This window comes from Chlorocebus sabaeus, chromosome 21 (assembly GCF_047675955.1).
Source record: "Chlorocebus sabaeus isolate Y175 chromosome 21, mChlSab1.0.hap1, whole genome shotgun sequence".
NCBI lineage: Eukaryota > Metazoa > Chordata > Mammalia > Primates > Cercopithecidae > Chlorocebus > Chlorocebus sabaeus.
The window spans coordinates 99,756,177-99,778,321 of NC_132924.1; the positions used below are offsets into that span (position 1 = coordinate 99,756,177).

Here is a 22,145-nt window from a genome sequence, read left to right on the forward strand (position 1 = left end):
TAGTTTCTGCTCACTTTTACTTTCCCTCTTACTAACTTTTATGTAATTACAAGGGAAGAGTAGAAATGGATCACCACCCCAATGTGTTCTTGTTCCATCTAGCTTCACTATCCATATAGAATTTCCTTTTCTCTAACAGCTTTTAGGCTTCTGTACATTTTTTTTTATTCTTTCCTATCTTGAAAAATTCACATGACACCAATCCCTTTTCTCGGTGTCTGTCTTCTCTCTGCAGGCCTCTTCTCTGACTCTCTTCTCACAGGATATTGGATTTAATTTCTATAATGTGCTAGAGAGTTTCTCCTTCTTGTTATCTCTGTCTCATACTATATTCTCCAAAAGTATACATTACTAATAGTTATATATGTCAACTACATATTCCCATCTTATAATGAGTTTCTTATTCTATCTGTAGAGTTGTTTACCTAATTACCAGGCATCACAAAATTCCAAACTATTTAACTTATCAAACAAATTGATGACTTTATCAAAAAAGACAATGAGCTGTAAATAAATTTAATCAGAGTCACATAGCAACAATGTGAATACTTTTCCAGTATTTAATGGACAGATGTCTAATATTCTGTTTTCTTGATTCTTCCTAAAAAATCGTGGTGTGAGTTCTCTGATGAGACTACAGATATCTGGTATCATCAGGAACTGCTGAGGTTGCAAGAGATGGCACCACATGGGAGAAAGACCACTGCTCTCAGAACTGGAAGTTCCATGTCCAGGCTCACTCCATTCCCCATTGATTTCCACAACTTGTGTATGTCCCTTTTCCTTCACTTACCACAGTGACTTAACAATAAATATGGATAAATTTTGAGGTCCTAAAAGAGCTGTATACATGTAAATTATTATTACTGTTATTAATTCACATGGGAAATGACTTTATATATAAATCAACAGATGTACATTACTCAGGGAATAAAATAAGAGCTCTCCAATCAGGCTGTGCTAGCTTAGCTACTCCTTATATATTCAAGTGGAACCTATTTGCCAAACCTGACCAAAGCCTTTCTCAGCTCCTAGTGACCACGAGCAGGTTAACCTCTTAAATCCTTAGTTCCTTCAGCTGTAAAATGGGAGTAATAATGATACTTTTCTCAAAGAGTTGTTGTGAGAATTAAATAATCAACACTTGTCAAGTGCTTAGAACAGTGCATGGGGATAATTAAATTATTCACTCCACATTTATTTTCAGTACACACCAACACATAGTAATAGAAAGGATGCTGAAAGTTCTCTAAGTGATGGCTAGACAAAAGATTATTGAAATTCAAATGAGGAAGATATTTCTGACTGGAAAAACACATGTTAAGAAATTCACATGAACACGATCAATTCCTGACATTTATATGTCACTATGAAATATTTTAATTGCATATTCTCTCCTCAATAAAGGGATACTTAACTCTCTCTACTTAAAATATCCCAAGTTGTCACCTCTTTAACTGAGGGACTCCTTATATTCCACAACAGCAGTTCCCAATCTTTTTTACAATCACAGTACCTAAGATGAAATAATGTCACTTGTATAACACATTAGCATGAATATACCCTGAGTTATACATAATTCCTAATGTGCTAGCTGTTTCTATATCCAAGTCAAGAAAGCCTCTCAAGAGAGCTCATTGGAGAGCTACATTGTCACAAAATACAATAATTTCCAACTTAGATACTTTGAATATCATTATTAAGATAAGTTACACTATATCTGACAGTGTATTAAGGTTCAATATTCTAAAGTAGTTATGAATGTGGGTTCTGGAGACAGATCATTGGGTTCAAACACCACTCTGTCACTTATTGACGTAGTATCTTGAGTGCATTTCTTAATTTCCCTATATCTCACATTTCTCAGTTATACAGCGGGCTAACAGCAATTCCCACCTCAGAGGAATATATAAGGATTAAATGAATCAACATATATAAAACATTTAGTACATCATATTACATATTAACTATAACTTCTTCTGTTGTTTTATGGAAATGTTGTGTTTGAGAGCCACTGTCTATACGAGAACATATAAACTCAGTGAGCACGTAAGTTTTCATGATGTCACTCTCATTAATCTCTGTTCTCTTTCAACACAATGCCACTTATACCTAAAATGCAGGTCCCTAAATTCATCATGCTCTGTCTCACCGTTCTGTCTTTGCTCATGCTATTTTCTCTAATTTCCCATTCTCTTTCCTCCTTACCCCTCTCTATATAATTCCTTCAAGATATGGTTCAAGGTCCATGCACTTACAGAAGCTTCATCTTACTCCAACCCTGGGGAAGGTGCCCAACCACCTCTTTATGTCCTAACATGCAATATCAAAGCCCTCGCAACACTCCACAGACTTTTACTATCCATCCTGTACCTGACCAAACATTTATTCCACAGATACTTTTTTAGAGCCCACTATGTGTTCAACATTGGGTGGACCCTCTGCAATCCTCACAAAGCTATGGTCTTCTTAGGAAAGGCAAAAGTATCTATTATCACTGTAAGCACTGCAGCAAAGACAGTGCTTAGTCCCAAGCGAGTAATCAATAGATTATAGGAAAGCATGAAAGAGGCATCCACTAAAGATTCCAAGCAAATCCATGCTTCCCTCTTGGTGACATTATGAACTTCATGTATATTTCCTTCCATCTTTTGTATTCACAAATGGAGAGAACAAATAAATCCTCTCACCTTGCTATTAATGTGACATTAGGGAAACCACAGGGAAACTTTGACATATCTTTGAATGGGCTCTGCGTTAATTACCGGTAGCTGAAGTGGTTTTTATTACTGATCACCTTTGCATCTTGTTTTCCTAAAGCGATTTCTAGTCTCAAACTAGGCTTGCAGTTGAATTACTTCAACTCTCTTTCAGGAAGAATTGATTCCATTACATATTGACTCATTTCAAATGACTGCCATGGAACTCTGGTCGATGTAGAAAGAGCATCGTTGAGCAGCCATAAGGAACTAACTCATTAGCTGTTTAATAATTCCCACAAGTTTGCCATCTTTTAAAAATACCATTGTTTGTACTGAAACTGGCCACTCTGAGAAACAGAATTAAGTGCCAAATATTTTTTTGTCCACAAAAAAATTTCAAATGACAGATATTTGTTAATATAGTCATCAACTTATCAAGGTTTAATAACAACACAGGTAAGAAACAAAATTTAAATATATTTGATTAAGCAATATTCACACATATTTTATATGATAAATTATGCTCATATTTTCCTGTTTTGTTTCTCTCCATCCTACACTTTAGGTATTTCATAAATTTTGAAGTGTATTAATTTTGTTTTTGAGGAGGGTGGAGGACAGGGTCTCCCCTCTGTCACTCAGGCTGGAGCGCAGTGGTGTCATCTTGGTCCACTGCAACATCTTCCTCCTAGGATCAAGGGATCCCCCAATCTCACTCTCCTGAGTAGCTGGGACCACAAGCATGTGCCATCGTGCCCGGCTAATTTTTGTCATTTTTGGTAGACATAGGGTTTTGCCATGCTGCCCAGGCTGGTCTCGAAGTCCTGGGGTCAAACAATCCTCCCACCTTGGCCTCCCAAAATGCTGGGATTACAGGCATGAGTAAACGTGCCCAGCCAAAAGTGGATTAATTTTTTAAAATAGTTTTCAGGCTGGGTGCAGTGGCTCATACTTGTAATCCCAGCACTTTGGGAGGCTGAGGTAGGAGGATCTCTTCAGGTCAGGAGCTCAAGACCAGCCTGGATGACACAGTGAGACCCCCATCTGTACCAAAAGAGAAATAAGCCAGGCATGGTGGCGTGCGCCTGTACTTCTTATTACTCAGGAGGCTGGGGTGGAAAGATCGCTTGAGACCAGGAGCTTGAGGTTACAGTGAACTAGAATTGTGCCACTGCTCTCCAACTCCAGGTGACAGAGCAAGATGCTGTCTTCAAACAAGCAGACAAACAAACTTTTCCATCCACATTTTCTAGTGAGGAAATGGAAACAAGCAACATGGAATTGTGAGGTAATGTCTACTCATCAGGTGCTACCCTTAGAGGTCATACATCTCCTTGAATATTTTCTGTTCAGTAAGAAATGTGTCAAAAAATATTTTTATTCGTAGGCATCTCAAACATTCCAACATGGTTTTGTAGGGAAAATAATACATTCAACAAAGATTTTTTTAAAAAAAAAATGTTGGCTCTTTTGAATATTGTGCAGGGGAAGAATATGGGCTTGGGATACAGGGACTAGAGTCTGCTTTCTCACTCTACCAATTACCTGTGTGATCTGAGTAAGTTAACCTCCTTAAAAGCCTGTTTTCTCATCTGCCAAGCAGGCATAATAACCCCAACCTTCCTAAACTGTTACAAGCATTGCACGAGATGACAGTGTATATGACTGGTATACAATAGATATGCAATGAACGCAAACACTCATCATCTTCCATTCCTTTGGCTGCACTTATGCCCCTTTGGTATACATTTTCTTGTTTACACCATGCAAAACACAATGTGAAAATAATGCATTCACCTGTTTTTTTTGTTTGTTTGTTTGAGACGGAGTCTCGCTCTGTTTCCCAGGCTGGAGTGCAGTGGCATGGTCTCGGCTCACTGCAACCTCCACCTCCCGGGTTCATGCCATTCTCCTGCCTCAGCCTCCTAAGTAGCTGGGACTACAGGTGCCTGCCACCACGCCTGGCTAATTTCTTGTATTTTTAGTAGAGACGGGGTTTCACCGTGTTAGCAAGGCTGGTCCCAATCTCCTGACCTTGTGATCTGCCCACCTCGGCCTCCCAAAGTGCTGGGATTACAGGTGTGAGCCACCACGCCCGGCCTGCATTCACCTTTTTGTGCAAAAATTATAAATCTCTTTATAAGTGCAATTCTCTCAGTTCTTTTATTGTCAAGTTTATTATTTTTCTGTTCCCCTCCTGCTACCAAAACTTTATTATCCTGCTCATCACTGCCTAAACTATTGGGAAAGCAGGAAAAAAATAAGAAAGCCAGAAATGAAATCAGTTAATTTAGTAATTTTTAGCACCCTTAAATGAGGAATAAATATGTGAGATTTGTCATTGACCAAAATGCCATAGGAAGTAGCAATTTTCAGCAGTCTCAATTATTCCTGCTCTCTTTCCTTATCCAATTTACTTTACTAAGTATTTATTACACTTAAATGGATTCACATATTTGAATTAAAATCATATTATAGCTTTATTATGTAGGAATTAGATTACTCTTATATATATCAATTACTCACCCTTATATGTATCAATTACTCACTCCAATTCTACGCAGCCTTTAGCATGTGACTTATTGTATTCTTTTCCAACCATGATTCTGTTGTCTTTTTGGTGGTAGGATCATTTACTCATCACTCAACAACATGGCTGTATAGTTAGACTTACTTATTTCCAATTACCTTTTTTGTGTGTTTGTTTGGTTTTTTTTGAGATGAAGTCTTGTCTCTGTCCTCCAGGCTGGAGTGCAGTGGCTCCATCTCGGCTCACTGCAACCTCCGCCTCCTGGGTTCAAGTGATTGTCCTGTCTCAGCTTCCTGAGTAGCTGGGATTACAGGCATGTGCCACCATGCCTGGCCAATTTTTGTAGTTTTAGTAGAGACAGGGTTTCACCATGTTGGCCAGGCTGGTCTTGAACTCCTGACCTCATGTGATTCACCCACCTCAGCCTCCCAAAGTGCTGGGATTACAGGCATGAGAGACATCAAGCTGACCCCAGTTACCAGTATTTAAAAAAAAATTCATTCATGCCTCTTGACACATACTGTCATAGTCACTCTCTGGAACTTGTCTTGTCTAGTAACTATATCATCTCCAAAATTTTCCTCTTTGGACACCACCTTCCAACCTCACTGCAACAATTCTATGATTTCCTCCACTTACCAATTCATTAATCACCCCGTTTTGTCACTCTGCTTCGCTCCCATGATAGTGACTCTTCTCTCTTATTCCTAGACATGTTCTATGATCTTCCTAGGGAATACCCTTTATTCTCTTGCACTTCTCTCTGTCCAGTGAATTGCTCTATCAAAATCACAATAATGATTAAATTCAATTGTACATCTTCTTTGCCTGCATCCAAGCAGTTGAACATTGTTTGACAAAATGATAAAATTTTATTGTCTGACAAAACCAGGACTAGGCTGAGGCAAATGAGATACCCAGGGCATGACTCCAAGAGGGAGTCTGTCTCCCTGAATTTTGCATGCTAGGTGCCTCACTTGCTTTACTTTGTCCCTGCTGTCTGGTCTTACTTTAAATTCATACCCTCAGATTTCACATGGACAATCAGCATTGCTCTGCAATCCTATCACACTTTCCCATTTGGTCCAGTTCTCCCTCCCTTTTAGGTAATATTTGACTGTTTCATGACTTATTCTCACCCCTCACGTATCCAACACCTTCCTTTCCCCATCACTTTGGCTTGCTTCATACATTCCCACTGACAAAAGGCAGCAATACAAAAATGTCCTCATCATTCCACCACAAACTCTACTGCCTACCTGCATCCACACACATATTCTCCCATCCCTCCTGATGCAACACATGTCCCAGGTCCAATCAAAGGCACGTCCTCCCCTGGTGCTGGGGTCCCATCACTCTCACCTTCCATGCACTTTCTGTTCACAGTTTTCTTTTCTTTCTTTTACATCCACAAATTTAGACTTTTGGCAGAAGCATCCCCATCAATTTACAAATCAGTTCTAATAGCGCTCATCCTAAGAAGAAAGCAACCAAAACCCATTACTCTATCCCCACAGACTCATTCAGCTCCTGCCTCATTTTTCACTCTCCTTCATGGTAAAATTGTGTTCATTCTCTCCACTTTCTTATTCCTCTTTTACTCTTTGACACATTTTAAGTTGAAATTTAACCTCATTCCTCCACTGATGAGTCTCAAATTTATATGTCTCGCCCTGAATGCAGACTTTTCCAATTATCTGTATCTCCACATTATTGTTTGATAATCATCTCAGATACAATGCTTGATTCTTACATATTACAAACATGTTCTTCAGACAGTCGTCCCCGCTTAGTAAGCAGCTGATTACTGTCCATCCATTCAATCAATTCAAAACCTACTTTAATATCCACATCTACAGCAACACACAGGACTAAATCTTAATGTAAACTAAGGACTTCAGTTAATAATGATGTATCATGTTGATCTATTAGTTTTCATACATGTACCACATTCATACAAGATCTTGACAGTTGGGTAAACTATGTGTGTGGAGGGGTGTAATATAGAAATTATACTCTATGTTCAGTTTTTCTGTAAATGTAAATTATTTTCTTAAAAAGCCTTAATTTTTAATGGTGATGCTAATTTTAATATACTTTATGTAAACTAACATGTGAAAAATATCATGTCAAAATATAATCAATATAAAAATATTGAGGTACTTTATACACTTTTTTCCTAAGTCTTCAAAATCTTACGTATACTTTATACTACAGCTTATCACAATTCAGATTAGCCCTGTTTCAAGTGCTCAACACCCACATGGTTAGTACTGACCATATTAAACCACTACAGGTCTAAAAGGCAGATCATTTGAGCAGCCACTGCTCCCTCGCTCCAACACTCCGTTCACTGGGAATGAAGGCCCATTGCTGAGCCTTTCTCATCTGGCCTCCTCTTCAATTGGACTGAGCCCCCCTTCACTCATTTCTTTCCTAAATGTATGTGGACCAACCAAAGACTGACGTGTGACTCAGTGGATGCCAGATCTGGAGACCAGATCCTAAAATAAAATCTAAACTGCTCCAGAGGTAAAAACAAAGAAGGCCCACATCTAGGCCAGGCATGGTGGCACACACCTGTAATCCCAGCTACTTAAGAGGCTGAGTTGGGAGAATGGCTTGAGCTTGGGAAGTGGAGGCTGCAGTGAGCTGATATAGCACCACTGCACTCCAGCCTGGGTGACAGAGAGAGAACCTGTCCCCACCCATTGCTCAGAAAAGCTTACGTCGAATGCATGGACAGGTTCTATCTTCAGAACATTTCTAGAATTTGCCCATTCTTTTTACCCCCTCTTCCATTAACCTTGTCTTTGCTACTATAACCTCTCCCTGAACTCTCAGCAGGTATCCTGCATTCACACTGAACAACAATCCACCCTCTACCCTGCAGTCAGAATGACAGTGAAACACAAATCAAATACTATCACTCTTCTTGATATCCTTCAATGGCTTCCCATTTCACTTAGAATAAAACACAAAGGCTCGTCATGGCCTTTAAGTCTCTTATTTATCTGATCTTGCTCGTTTTCTATACTCCTTTCAACCTGGTCCTCTTTCCGTTTGCAAGCACATGAAGGTTGCTTTCTCAGGGATTTTCTGTTTTCTGTTTTCTCTTTCCAGTGTTCTTCCCGACTTGGTCTTCTGACTGCTTCTTTCATCACTCATATCCCACCCCAAATATCAAGAGAGGCTTGCCAGATCACCATATCTAACTTAGCCTGATTCCTATCCCTGTCATTCACTATTACACACATTATTGCCTTCATAGTACTTTTAAATATCTAAAAATGTATGGTTTCTTTAACTGATCGATATAAATCATTGGATGATATGCTTGTGATTGTCGAAAATATTTCTATCACATTCTCCACCATATATATAGTTCAGACTATTGGATGAGCATCCAAATACATATTATCTTTTTCCTGGGCACATAGCTAGGCTACCCCTTTTCAGTCTTCCTTGCACTTAGGCATGGCCAAATTATTAGTTCCAGACAATCAAATGTGAGCACACGTGATATGCACTACTTAGAAGTGTGTGAAAACCCCGTAAGTGGTCTTCTATGGTCTTTTCTCTTCCTGGCTGGCTAGAATGAAAATGTCATGCTGGACACTTTGAGCATCTACATGTTAAGAATGACAGAACTTACATTAGGCTGCATTCCAGTGTGAGTGCGTGAAGATCCATGCTACTAACCTGTTAATCTACCATCCCTTTAGCATAATTGTGTGAGTATAAAACAAAATTCTATTCTGTTTAAGTCATTACAGGTTGTCAGTCTATTTCTTCCAGCAGACACCCATAACATTCAAGTAACTAGTGAGTTCTCAATGAATAGTTATTAAATGAATAATTGAAATCATATTAAATCTGGAAATAAATGTTTCACTTCACCTCACATTATAAAGCTTCAAGAATAGTGTAGAGTGAGTATCAGATACTGGCATGGATTAACAACTTGTTTCAGATTCTCCTTAAGAGTTAATACTCATTACTTCAATGTGGATATATATAATATAACATGGACTTGAGAAAGTATAATCATTCTTCAGAATTGCACTGGATAAGTATCCATGTTTATTTACCTTGGCTAAAATACACAATTGGTTTCCATACAAACCAAATATAGAGGTATTAAAAATGTGTGCCCAATTTTAGGTTGAAAGTGGTACAAAAAAAAAAAGACCGGACAAGAAATGCAGTTGAATGGCATTTCTAATTCTCTGAACCAACTCTTCTTCTTGATCTAGCAAAAAACTGAGCTAACAATAGTAATTTCTCCTGTGGAAATGTCTTTATGATCCTTGGATTAAAGGTGCTTTAAGATTGCAAAGTGTCATTGTCATTAATGAATAGCACGATTTGAGAAATAGAAATAGAACCTATAATTGCATTTATAGTACTCAAATAAGCTTATTAAACTTTTAAACTAGGAAAAGGTCCATTATTCCATGATATACACCTCAGGGAAGCAGATGAATTGGGAGGTTTAAATAAAATCTCTTGTAAGAAAAGTAACCAAAGACATTATTAAAATATCAAATGTTTGGCTAAAGGAAAGAAATAAAAAAGAGCATACAACAATTAGGTAAGATTAGGTGATATATCTTAAGATGAATCTGAGAGCAAACCAAAATACATTACAATACCCAGAATCTAATATACTTTCATTCTGTAACAGAAATCCTCTCTTCTTCTTATGTACTTGAAGCCCTTTCTTATTTCTTCTGGGGGACATTAAATACTTTACATATAAAAATGTATATATGACTTCCATTATAAAAATGACCGTGCTTTATTAATTATTGTATATCTGATAGTGATGATTACAAATATGAGAGAAGTGTGTATGTGTGTGTACACATAGTCCAAACTTTTCAAATTTGTTGTACTAAGAAAAGGTCTTTCATCAACTATTCCACAGTGTTGGTGGAAAAAGAAAGATTCTCTTTCCATCTGGATTTACGAGAGTCACATTTATCAGTCTTTATAGCGAACGCTCTCATGGCTTGTATAAGCATCTCTTTTTGCTCTCCAAAGTCTAAAAGTTATTAGTTTACATGTCTTACTAAGAGGTTTTACATTTTGCTGTTGACATTTTCATTTAATATACCTGTAGTTGACATCCCTACCATAGTAGGTATGGGATATGAAGTAGAAATACAATTTCACTATTTTTCTATATGGATAGCCATTTTTCAGTTCTTTTTGTTGAATAATCCCCTTTCCTACTGGCTGGAGCAATGCTTCTGTTTTATATCCAAAATCTGTAATTGGATCTTGTCCTGGCCTATCCTATTGCATTCACCCATTTGTCCATCCTTGACCCAATACTAATGGTCAATATAAATTACTAAAGTTTTATAATAAGACAAAGCAGTATGACAAATTCCCCATTTTTCTTGCTTAGAAGTGTTCTACCTTTTCTTTGCTTTACACTTTTCCATACAAAATGTAGAACAATCTGGCTAGCATGGTGCCTCACGCCTGTAATCCCAGCATTTTGGGAGGCTAAGGCAGGAGGATCGCTTGACCCCAGGAATTTGAAACCAGCCCAGGCAACACAGCGAGACCCTGTCTCTATTAAAATATTTTTAAAATGTAGAACTGTCTTAATAATTTCCATGAACAGCACCATATGGATTATCATTGGAGAATTTATAAAATCTATAAATCAATTGGGAAAGATTTAATATCTTTATATTATCTTCCTATCCATGTGTATTGCTTGCTTCCATTATTTAGACCTTCTTTTATAAGTCTTAAAATGGTTTTATAATTTTCTTTCCATAGCACCCAACCATTTTTGTGTATTTATTCCTAGATAATATTATCCGATATTATTGTTAATGTTTCTTAAACTACATTATATATTACTTTGCTGCTAGTATACAGAATGCAGCTAACTTTTTTCTGTATCAGTCTTATAATGAGCTCAGTGGCTCTTAACTAGAGGTGATTTTGTCCCTCAGAGGATATTTGGCACAATGTCTGGAGATATTTTTGATAATCACAACTGGGAAGGTGATGCTGTTGGCAACTAGTGGAAGAGGCCAAAGATGCTACTAAACATCCCACAATGCACAGGACAGTGCCCTACAGCAACAAATTATCCAAAATGTCAATAGTTTCATGTTTGAGAAACCACTGCAAATTCTCTTATTATACCTCAAAATTGATCTCTAGATCTTTTAATTTCTATGGAAAACATCAACTTATCTGCAAACACTTACATTTTTATTTCTCCCTTAACAATTCTTGTAGCCTAAATATTTTTTTCTTCTTTTCTTATTATACTATCTAGGACCTTCACTACAATGCTAACATGAAGTGGCAATAGTGAACACTCTTACATTTTTTCTAACTTTAAAAGAATGCCTCCCATATTCCCCAGTTATTATCATATTTACTTAAGCCTTTTATGTGCCCTTCTCATCAGTTTAAGAAAGTCCCTCATATTCTAAATGAACTAATATTTTTATCATGAATATATTTTAAACGTTAGCAATCTTTTTTCCTTTAATCTGTTACCATAATGAATTATATTTCTATATTTTCAAATGTTACATTATGGAACATGGAGTGAACACAACTTGATTTCAATAATTTGTATTTTTATTCACTATTGGATTTGATCTGCTAATATTTCGTTTAGAATGTTTACATTATACTTATTAGTGAGAAGGATCTGTAATTTTTGTTTCTTATAATGTTCTTCTTGTTTGGGTATCAGGTTATACTGATCTCAAAGAATAAATGGGAAAATAGTCCCTCTTTTTCTTTTTCTTTTTTTTTTTTCTTTTTTCAGGACAGAGTCTTGCTCTGTCACCCAGGCTGGAGTGCAGTGGCATGATCTCAGCTTACTCAACCTCCACCTCCCGAGTTCAAGTGATTCTCCTGCCTCAGTCTCCTGAGTAGCTGGGATTACAGGCACGTGCCACCATGCCCGGCTTATTTTTGTATTTTTAGTAGAGACGGGGTTTCACCATGTTAGCCAGGATGGTCTCGATCTCCTGACCTCATGATCTGCCCACCTCGGCCTCCCAAAGTGCTAAGATTACAGTCGTGAGCCACCGTGCCTGGCCTAGTCCCACTTTTTCTATTACCTGCAAATGTTTGAGTAAACTTGTAATAATATATTTCTTGAAAGTTTTGTATAACTAAACTGGAATTGCCCTAAATGTCCACAGGATAGTGAACAAATCAATCATGGTATAGTAAATTCACACAATGGAATATTATACTGCAGTCAAAATGGATGAACTACAGAGATGGCCACAAATAAAGATAAACCTCAGCAATATATTAAATGAAACAAGTAAGTATACAAAATACATTTTATAACGGTGCAACAATTATTTAAAAATTTTTCATTCATTTTGTATATCAGATGCAAGACAAATGTATTTTAAAAGGCAAAGGAGTGCTGTTGGTTATTCAGGAGGAATGAGAATGGGTTGATGATTTAAATACATGCTTAAACACAGCTTTTTATCAAAATACTAGCTTTTGGGGACATAAGAGTGTTTTCATAGGTACATATTACATTTTTAAAAAACTAACTAAATAAATGAATGAAAGTCACTTTGCGTGGATCAATGATAACTATGTGTATAAGCCAAACAGCCAATAAATAGAGGGGAAAAAAGCAGAAGAGGGAGGAGGAGGAAAAAAGAGAGAAATGGATAATGAAAGAGTAAGGGAGGGAAATGAAAGGTAGAAATAATAAATCAAATAATAAACGTTAAAAAAAATGGGGAAAATCCACATTAAAACTATGGAAGAGAAAGGGTATAGTAAACAACAATTCTTTAACTTTTGTGTAACTCTGTGAATTAACTGAATGCTACTTAGCCTTGCTATTGTGCCCATGGGGAATATGAATCCTCCCTGGAGGTCAATGAACCCAGACAAACTAGGTCACATACAGAATTGCCTTTACCCAATTCTCTAAAGCAGCTTTTCTGCACATTTTTAGATTGTATATTAGTCAACCTTCTGTCTATTATTTCCAGTTTATAAACTATAACTGTGTGGAATTAGAATCGCATTACATTTTTAAGCCAAAAAGCTTAATTTTTTTTTTTCACTTTGTACACTTTTTAAAGAGTAAAATCAGGCTGAAATTCACCTCTTCCCAGTTCACTCATTATTTCACTTCTTGCTAAGTTTTAAATTGTTCTTTTATCTTGGGTTATGCATGCCTTACTAATAATTTATTGTTTGAATAAGATACAGTCTTTCCATGTATTTTACAATTAATATTTCCTTAATATTTGCAGAATTACAGTGAGCCAATCAACTACACAGGACTTTACAGGAACACATGCCAAAGTGTCTAAAGAAATGAAAACAATATCAAACTAGGAGAGATCTACTCATCTCTGACAATAATTTATGGATTTAACTTAAAAAAATAGCAGATAATTTATTTATAATGGACCTGATTTTCTGTAATTACATGAACTGTCAATGAATATTAGGCCACTGTGATAAATGTGAATTGTCTATGTTACTATGGTGATTTGAGGTGTTTCTATTCTACACTGCATGCATAACAATGTGGAGAATAAAGACATAGTGAAATATATTTTTAAATTGCCATCAATTAAAAAACAAAGCATGGTCTGACTTTAGCATAATCCTTTCAGAAGCTTGCCTATCAAATTGATGAAAACAATAATTATTAATTAATATATTTTCTTTTCAAATGTCTCTAAAACATTTACAAAAATGATTATTTTCTGCCAAAATGAAATGCTGACAATCATGATTTTGAAATCTTAGTTCATATTCTCTGCATTATGTGATAAAACACAAAATTCTTAACAAAAGCCTTAAAAGATTAAAAAGTTAAAACAACACCAAGTAGGGAAAAAACAATAGCCTCCAAAGATTTAGAACAAGAAACTAAGCATTTGTTTTATTTAATTAGTCAAAGGAAAAAAATAACATTAAAATCATAGAGTACTATACAGAGATAACAATATATTAAAACACCTAAAGAATGTGACCAAAGCTGTCATCAGAGGAAAATTTAGAGAATTAAAAGTTTTATTGACCAGGAAGAAATTGAATCCCTGAATAGACCAATAACAAGTCTGAAATTGAGGCAGTAATAAATAGCCTACCAACCACAAAAAGTCCAGGACCATACAGATTAGCAACTGAATTCTACCAGAGGTACAAAGAAGAGCTGGTACCACTCCTACTGATACTATTCCAAAAACTTGAAAAGGAGGGACTCCTCACTAAGTCATTAAATGAAATCAGCATCTTCCTAATACCAAAACCTAGCAGAGATACCACAACAACAACAAAAAAACTTCAGGCCAATATCCTTGATGAACATCAATGGAAAAACACTCAGCAAAATACTAGCAAACCAAATCCAGCAGCACACCAAAAAGCTTATCCAGGATGATCAGGTAGACTTCATCCCCAAGACGCAAATTTGGTTCAACATATACAAGTCAACAAATGTGATTCATCATGTACACAGAACTAAAGACAAAAATCATATGATTATCTCAATGGATGCAGAAAAGGCATTCGATAAAATTCAACATCCTTCATGTTAAAAACTCTCAATAAACTAGGTATTGAAGAAACATACCTCAAAAAAATAAGACCCATAGACCACAAACCCACACAGTCAATATCATATTGAATGGGCAAAAGCTGAAAGCATTACCCTTGAATACTGGCACAAGACAAGGATACCCTCTCTTACCATTCCTACTCCACACAGTATTAGCAGTTCTGGCCAGGGCAATCAGGCAAAAGAAAAAATAAATAAATAAATAAAGGGTATTCAAATAGGAAGAGATGAAGTCAAATAATCTTTGTTTGCAGATGACATGATCCTATACTAGTATAGAAAATCCCACAATCTCTAAAAGATTCTTATGTTGATAAACCACTTCTGCAAAGTCTCAGGATACAAAATGGATGTGCAAAAATCACTAGCATTTCTATATACCAACAGGCAAGCCAAGAGCCAAATCATGAATGAACTCCCTTTCACAACTGCCACAAAAATAATAAAATACCTAGGAATATAGCTAACTAGGGAAGTGAAGGACCTCTTCAAGGAGAACTACAAATCACTGCCCAAAGAAATCAGAGATGACACAAACAAATGGAAACTCATTTCATGCTCATAAATAGGAAGAAACAGTATCGTAAAAATGGCCATACTGCCGAAAGCAATTTATAGATTCAATGCTATGCCCATTAAACTATCAATGACACTCTTCACAGAATTAGAAAAAAAAAAACTATCTTAAAATTGATATTAAAAACAAAAAAGAGCTCATATAGCAAAGACAATCATAAGAAAAAGGAACAAAGCTAGAGGCATCATGCTACCTGACTTCAAACTATACTACAAGGCTACAGTAGCCAAAACAGTATGGCACTGGTACAAAAAATAGGTACATAGACCAATATAACAGAATAGAGACTCAGAAATAAAACTTCGCATTTCCAACCACCTGATCTTTGACAAACTTGACAAAAACAAGCAATGGCAGAAGGACTCCTGATTTAATAAATGGTGCTGGGAGAACTGGTTAGCCATATGCAAAAAATTGAAACTGGATCCCTTTTTTACACCTTATACAAAAATTAACTCAAGATGGATTAAAGACTTACATGTAAAACCCAAAACTATAAAACCCTAGAAGAAAATCTAGGCAATACCATTCAGGACATAGGCATGGGCAAAGATTTTATGATGAAATCACCAAAAACAATTGCATCGAAAGGAAAAATTGACAAATTGGATCTAATTATACTAAAGAGCTTCTGCACAGCAAACGAAACTATCATCAGAGCAAGCAGACAACCCACAGAATGGGAGAAAATGTTTGCAATCTATTCATCTGACAAAGGTCTCATGGCCAGAATCTACAAGAAACTTAAGCAAATTTATAAGAAAAAACAAATAAGCCCATTAAAAAGTGGGCAAAGAATAGAAACAGACTCTTCTCGAAAAAAGACACGTGTGCAGCCAACACACATATGAAAGAAAGCTCAACATCGCTGATCATTAGAGAAATGTAAATCAAAACCACAATGAGATACCATCTCATGCCAGTCAGAATGGTGATCATTAAAAAGTCAAGAAATAACAGATGCTTGTGAAGTTGTGGAGGAATAAGAATGCTTTTACACTGTTGGTGGGAATGTAAATTAATTCACCCACTGTGGAAGACAGTTTGGTGATTCCTCAAAGATTTAAAACCAGAAATACCATTTGACCCAGCAATCCCATTACTCAGTATATACCCAAAGGAATATAAATCATTCTATTTTAAAGATACATACATACATATGTTCATTGCAACACAATTCACAATAACAAAGTAATGGAATCAACCTAAATACCCATCACTAATAGGCTGGATAAAGAAAATGTGGTACATATACACCATGGAATACTACGCAGCCATCAAAAGGAACAAGATAATGTCCTTTGCAGGGACATGGATGGAGCTGGAAGCCATTATCCTCAACAAACTAACGCAGGAACAGCATATCAAATACTTCATGTTCTTACTTATAGGTAGAAGCTGAATAATGGGAACCTATGGAGACATGGGGGAACAACACACACTGGGGCCTGTCAGATGGTAGAGGATAGGAGGAGGGAGAGCATGATATAGATACATATTTTTTAAAGTTAAGCACCAAAATTAAATTATTTTTGTTAGTAAAATGTAAACTGAACTAAACTTTTCTCTTATTTTATTTCCTGTAATAATCATTTTATTTTTGTTAAAAAGACATTAAAAATCTTTTATTTAAATATTGAAAAGATGGAAGACCTGAAAGAATAAAATAAGAAAAGGTATATTTTGGTAAACAATACACATCGTATCAATGGCTAATATATGCAAATTTTAGCAGATAGAAGTAGCTCTCAGAATCTGCTGACCACAGTGTTTTCCCACATAAAGTTGAGAAGAAATGTGGAAGAGCCTAGTTCCGTTCCATTACTCTGGTTCTGTAAAAAACAAACAAACAAACAAACCAATTACAGTTCACCAATGAGTCCAGTTCAAGTTGGCCAGACTTGAACTGAGAAGATCCCCAATAATATTCATGTAGTTTTGTCTGAAAGATGTTAGTACCAGAAAAAAAAGAAAAAAGGGAAATGTGTGTGTTCAACAATTGATGGGCACTAGCATCAATGCTCCTGAAGATCTTGATATTATTCACCCTTGGTCTATGTATATAGATATAAGTTACTTGGAGCACTTGGAGAACAAAATCTTTTTGATTAAAATGAAAACAATTGTTGTACTAAAACAAATGATTGAAACAGTTTTCATGACACTGATATTCTCATATCATTTAATCTTAAATGTTGAAGACCTTTAAATAATTAAAAACAAATCTGTCTTTTTGAAAAGCACAAGGAATTAAATCCATATCCAAAAATACAGCTTTTGCATGCTAAAATAACCTCTTCCACTTAATAACTATTTGGTACACAGAGTGTTCATATTAATCAAGAATTTAAGTCTCTATTTTATAATTAATTCAGTTTAGTTTTAATGCTAATTAAAAGAGAGCACTCTCATATTTTTAGTATATCACAAGTATATGAAAGAATGCCTATTTTACCTTAAAACAGCTATGCTTTCAATGTAATTTTATAGATTTTATTAGTATATTAGTTATAGTTTACAGAAGAAGGCTACATAGAATTTAGTTTAAATTAGGAATAAATTTCTCGGCTTAATTTAAAAGGAGAAGGAGGTTATTATTCATGATCATTAGAGGAAATATCCTATTGCCGTTTTAAAGTTCTTTTATATGGAAACACACTGAATTTTAAAAAAATGAAGGAATTAAGATTGATTAGAAGTGTTTTAAAGTGGCTTTTAGATGTATCTGCAAAAATAAAAAGTCAGTTCTACCCCAGGCCATCATCAGTTGTCTTGTTAAGTGGCCCTAGCATCCCCATATTGAAGTCCTGCAGTGCCACATAAAATAAGTCATGCGGAAGATCTGACCCCACCTTGTGAATTTCTCTGGGCTTTGCCATATTTGCCCTTCTCATTCATCAACTGAATGGGTTTCCTGACCCCAAAGGCAAGGGAAACTTGGTTTCTTATTTTCCTTGTTTCCTTTGCATTGCAAAACTCAGCTCGAGTCTATTCAATCTCAATGTTATCTTAAACCCCTATAGTATCTGGGGTTTGCTCATATTTGCTACTGACTGCAAGCTCAAAATTGGCGTACCAGAGCACTTTCTAACATAGCCCAGTCCTCTAACACACCTAGAAACACAGCCCTGCCGGCCTTCTGCCCCTGGCCGTCCTGCCTTCCTTCTTCCCCCTACCTTTCAGGGGGATTGTACAGTTTCATCACCTCAACTGAAATCATTACTAATATTATCAAATGTTTATTGAGTCCTTATTTGCAGACATTATAAGTACGCGGAAATATAAGTCTAGTCTTAACTTAAGACAATAGCTGAGATTTTAGTGATTTCATCTCCAAAGCAGCGATGTTAATGTCTACTTTTAACGATAAAATGTTAAATAATCTCCATGAAGGTCACGACTAGACAACCATCCAAAGAGAGAGGGGTCTAGCGGTAGAAAGAACAGAGGCTTTAGACTCAAACCTGCCATCACTGTGAGATCCTGAGACACCATCCCTGTGCATGTTCCCTCCTCTTATGGGGGTGAATGTCACCCACATCACAGACTGAGCTAGAGAATTAAACGATAAAACATTTTAAAAAGTGCTATGTTGTCAATAATTGTTACAGTCTCCCTCCCTCAGTGCCACGTCTATGAAAGTAGAATAAGTCAAAAATTTTGTTCAGCCAACAACTAATTAATTCAAAAAGCTAATTTTATCTTTCCTTGCCCATTGATTTGATCAAGAGTATATAAAAAATAAACAAGTTGACATTTCATTTTTGTCAACATGAATTCCTATTTGAAAAGAGTTAATGCCTTATAGCTATTTATAGTCATATTGGTGACTAATATCAACTTTCTGCATTTCCCTCTATACTTGGCTAATTGAAAAATTGATCAACTGAATCCAACTAACTTTAAAAATATATATTAATTAAGAACATTAAACTCATACTTTGAGTATTGCTGCCTTCTGTTAAAGTCTAAGTTTATAGAGTTTTAATGCAGTTATTTGTTCCTGAGAATAAAATTAAAATTTGGGTACATCACAAAATGTATTCTTTCAGAAATATAATTTTTACAGCACATACTCTGAGGAGTTTTTTTTTTTTAATTTCTGTTATGAGTCTCATATTTTTGAACTACCTCTCCCTAAGAACTCTGGTACATTACTGGAATTAGCATGGGTAGGCAAAATTGCCTATCCAAATGCATAACACAGGTGGTATACCTGCTCTTTACCTTACTTGGGAGAGGAAACCTGATCCCTTGCTTTGTGCTGGCTGCCACTCAGATCACAGACACGCTTGTTAAAGGACTATACTGTGATGCAGCTCAACCATGAGTTTATACTGAGATAATAAATTTACCACTTTATTGAAACAATATTAGATTCCCTAAATACACACAAGCATTTACACATCATAAATTTACCACTGAAACCGCAAACATTCTTCTACTAGAAAGTTAATATTACAGGTAAATGGAGCTGGCATTCCACATATATGTATTTTTTTCAATTCATAAGGGAATGTTTTACACGTTCCAAAATGTCTGAAAATAAAAATATTCTTTGGAATTTTTATGAAGCTATATTTTTCTTCCTTTGAAATTGCTAAATGCTTTATGCATTCTGATTTAAATGCCTTTTGGAATTGGGCTTTCTGAAGTGTATAGAAGCATTTAGCTTTATGACTAAAAATCTCTCTGAAACTTATACAAAATATATATTTCATATTTTTAAATTATAAGAACAGCATAGGAGAATAGTGTGTATAATATGTAAAGTTTTTTCTTGGGGTCCAGAGAGGCTTGGTTTCTGGACCTTCCATGGATACCAAAATCCAAGGACACTCAAGTTCCTGGTATAAAATGGCATATAACCTATGTACATCCTCCTGTATACTTGAAATTAACTCTAAATTACTTGTACCTAATGCAAAGTAAATATTATGTAAATAGCTGTTACACTGTATTGTATAGGGAATAATGACAATAAAAATGTCTGTACATGTTCAATACAAATGCAGTTTTTAAGAATCATTTTCCATCCATGGTTTTTTGAATCTACAGAGGGAGAATCCATGGATACAGAGGATCGACGATACAGAAGAAGATTCTGCAAGCCCCTTTTATCTGAAGGAAAAACAAAATCAGAGACCACACTTCTAGTTCTTTTTTCTGTCAACTGAAAGCTCGTAGAAATTCATCTAAGTCTGTAAGTTATCTCATTAGTTAGTTTGTTCTTACACCCTAACTAAATTCAAACACAAAATGGGAACTTAAAAAAAAAATAACAAAAGTGCAATAATTGAAAGTGCCTTTAGTAAACTGGATGCCTTGTGACATTTTATCTTTCAATAATACATGATTTATCTATATTTATTTAGGTTCATTTTTCATTTTATTTAACTTTCATTGCATGAATTTCTAAAGTTCTTCATCATCTCAATAGCAATGATGTTATTAAAATAGCTATGCCACATTTAAGGATAATTTGCAATGTTACCTTATAAAAACAAATGATCAAATTATCTCACTGGAGAGAAGGAAAAAAAAAAAACACTTTATTGGCCCACTATCAAGTTCATTGTTTGTATATCAACAAAAGAAAACTATTACCTGAGGTCCAATATCCAATTAAAAATGCTAGCATGCATGTGAAAATGCATTATCCTGGAGAAAATAATTAATTTAAAGCTCGAAGGAGTCATGACACCAAAAAGTTTACTGGTGATATTTTATTGTGGTTTATGGAATGAATAGAAAGACTGATTACATTGTGTTCCATCTTCTCTACACACTAGATCTCCCCCCCAAAATTATTTCCCAGAGTAACATGTTAGTTTACTCACTGCCCTGGTCCATGCTCAGGTAGGTGGGGCATGCAGCTTTCTCTATCAGTGCATATGTATGTACAACACAGAAAATATAAAGATGGGTATGTATTGGCTTAATAAGTGAATTTTAAAACCACTTGGAAGAATTAAAATTATAGAAGTCATGCTTCTACCTCTCAAATAAGAGAGAATATTGGTCCTCTTAAAGTAGCCTCTGTGGAGTTACCCTGAAGCATGAGAATGTCAACTCAGATACTGTTGGCTAGGATTTTCCATAATTATAATGAACTCATATTTACAGCAGTAGCAACACAGTCCTGGAGAGGCCGAACATTTCCCATTCCCTGTGTTTTTCACATTGGGATGTTAGTTCCCAGTTGCTGGAGAGTATGGTTTATCTTCTTGAGGAAAAAAACACACTTTGAATTGAAAATCTATTTTTGAAATAGTCATAAAATTTGGGTGCAAGGGAAGGATATGGTAGGCAAAAAAAGAAAATAGAAGCAAACCGTATTTCTTTAAGTATACAGAATCATATAAACGAAAATGACTATGGAACAAAAATACGGACTCTTGTTCTGGAGATGAGTAGTGGTGATGGTTGTTCAACAATATGAATGCACTTAACATCATCAAGCTCAAAAATAATTAAAATGGCATCTTTGTTATGTATATTTTACTGTAATTAAAAAATAAAGAAGATAAATAAATAAATAAATAAATAAATAAATAAATAAATAATGGTTCTGGACATCTCCAGATAACAACCCAAAAGCAAATACAAAAATGGCTTAGACACTGTTGCTCTGTTGAAAAATACTTATTTCTCCTTGCACAAAATATTACAGTGTAGAACATTAATGTCTTCCTGAAACATGTGGCTAGAAGAGAAGTATTAGCCTGT

At 35.5% G+C, this 22,145-nt stretch overlaps 1 protein-coding gene across 1 annotated transcript in view; it reads right to left on the reverse strand.

Annotated features, from left to right (window-relative positions):
• Window positions 1–22,145, reverse strand: part of GRM8 (glutamate metabotropic receptor 8) — an 801,552-nt gene that overhangs the window by 175,572 nt on the left and 603,835 nt on the right. The window lies entirely within an intron of this gene.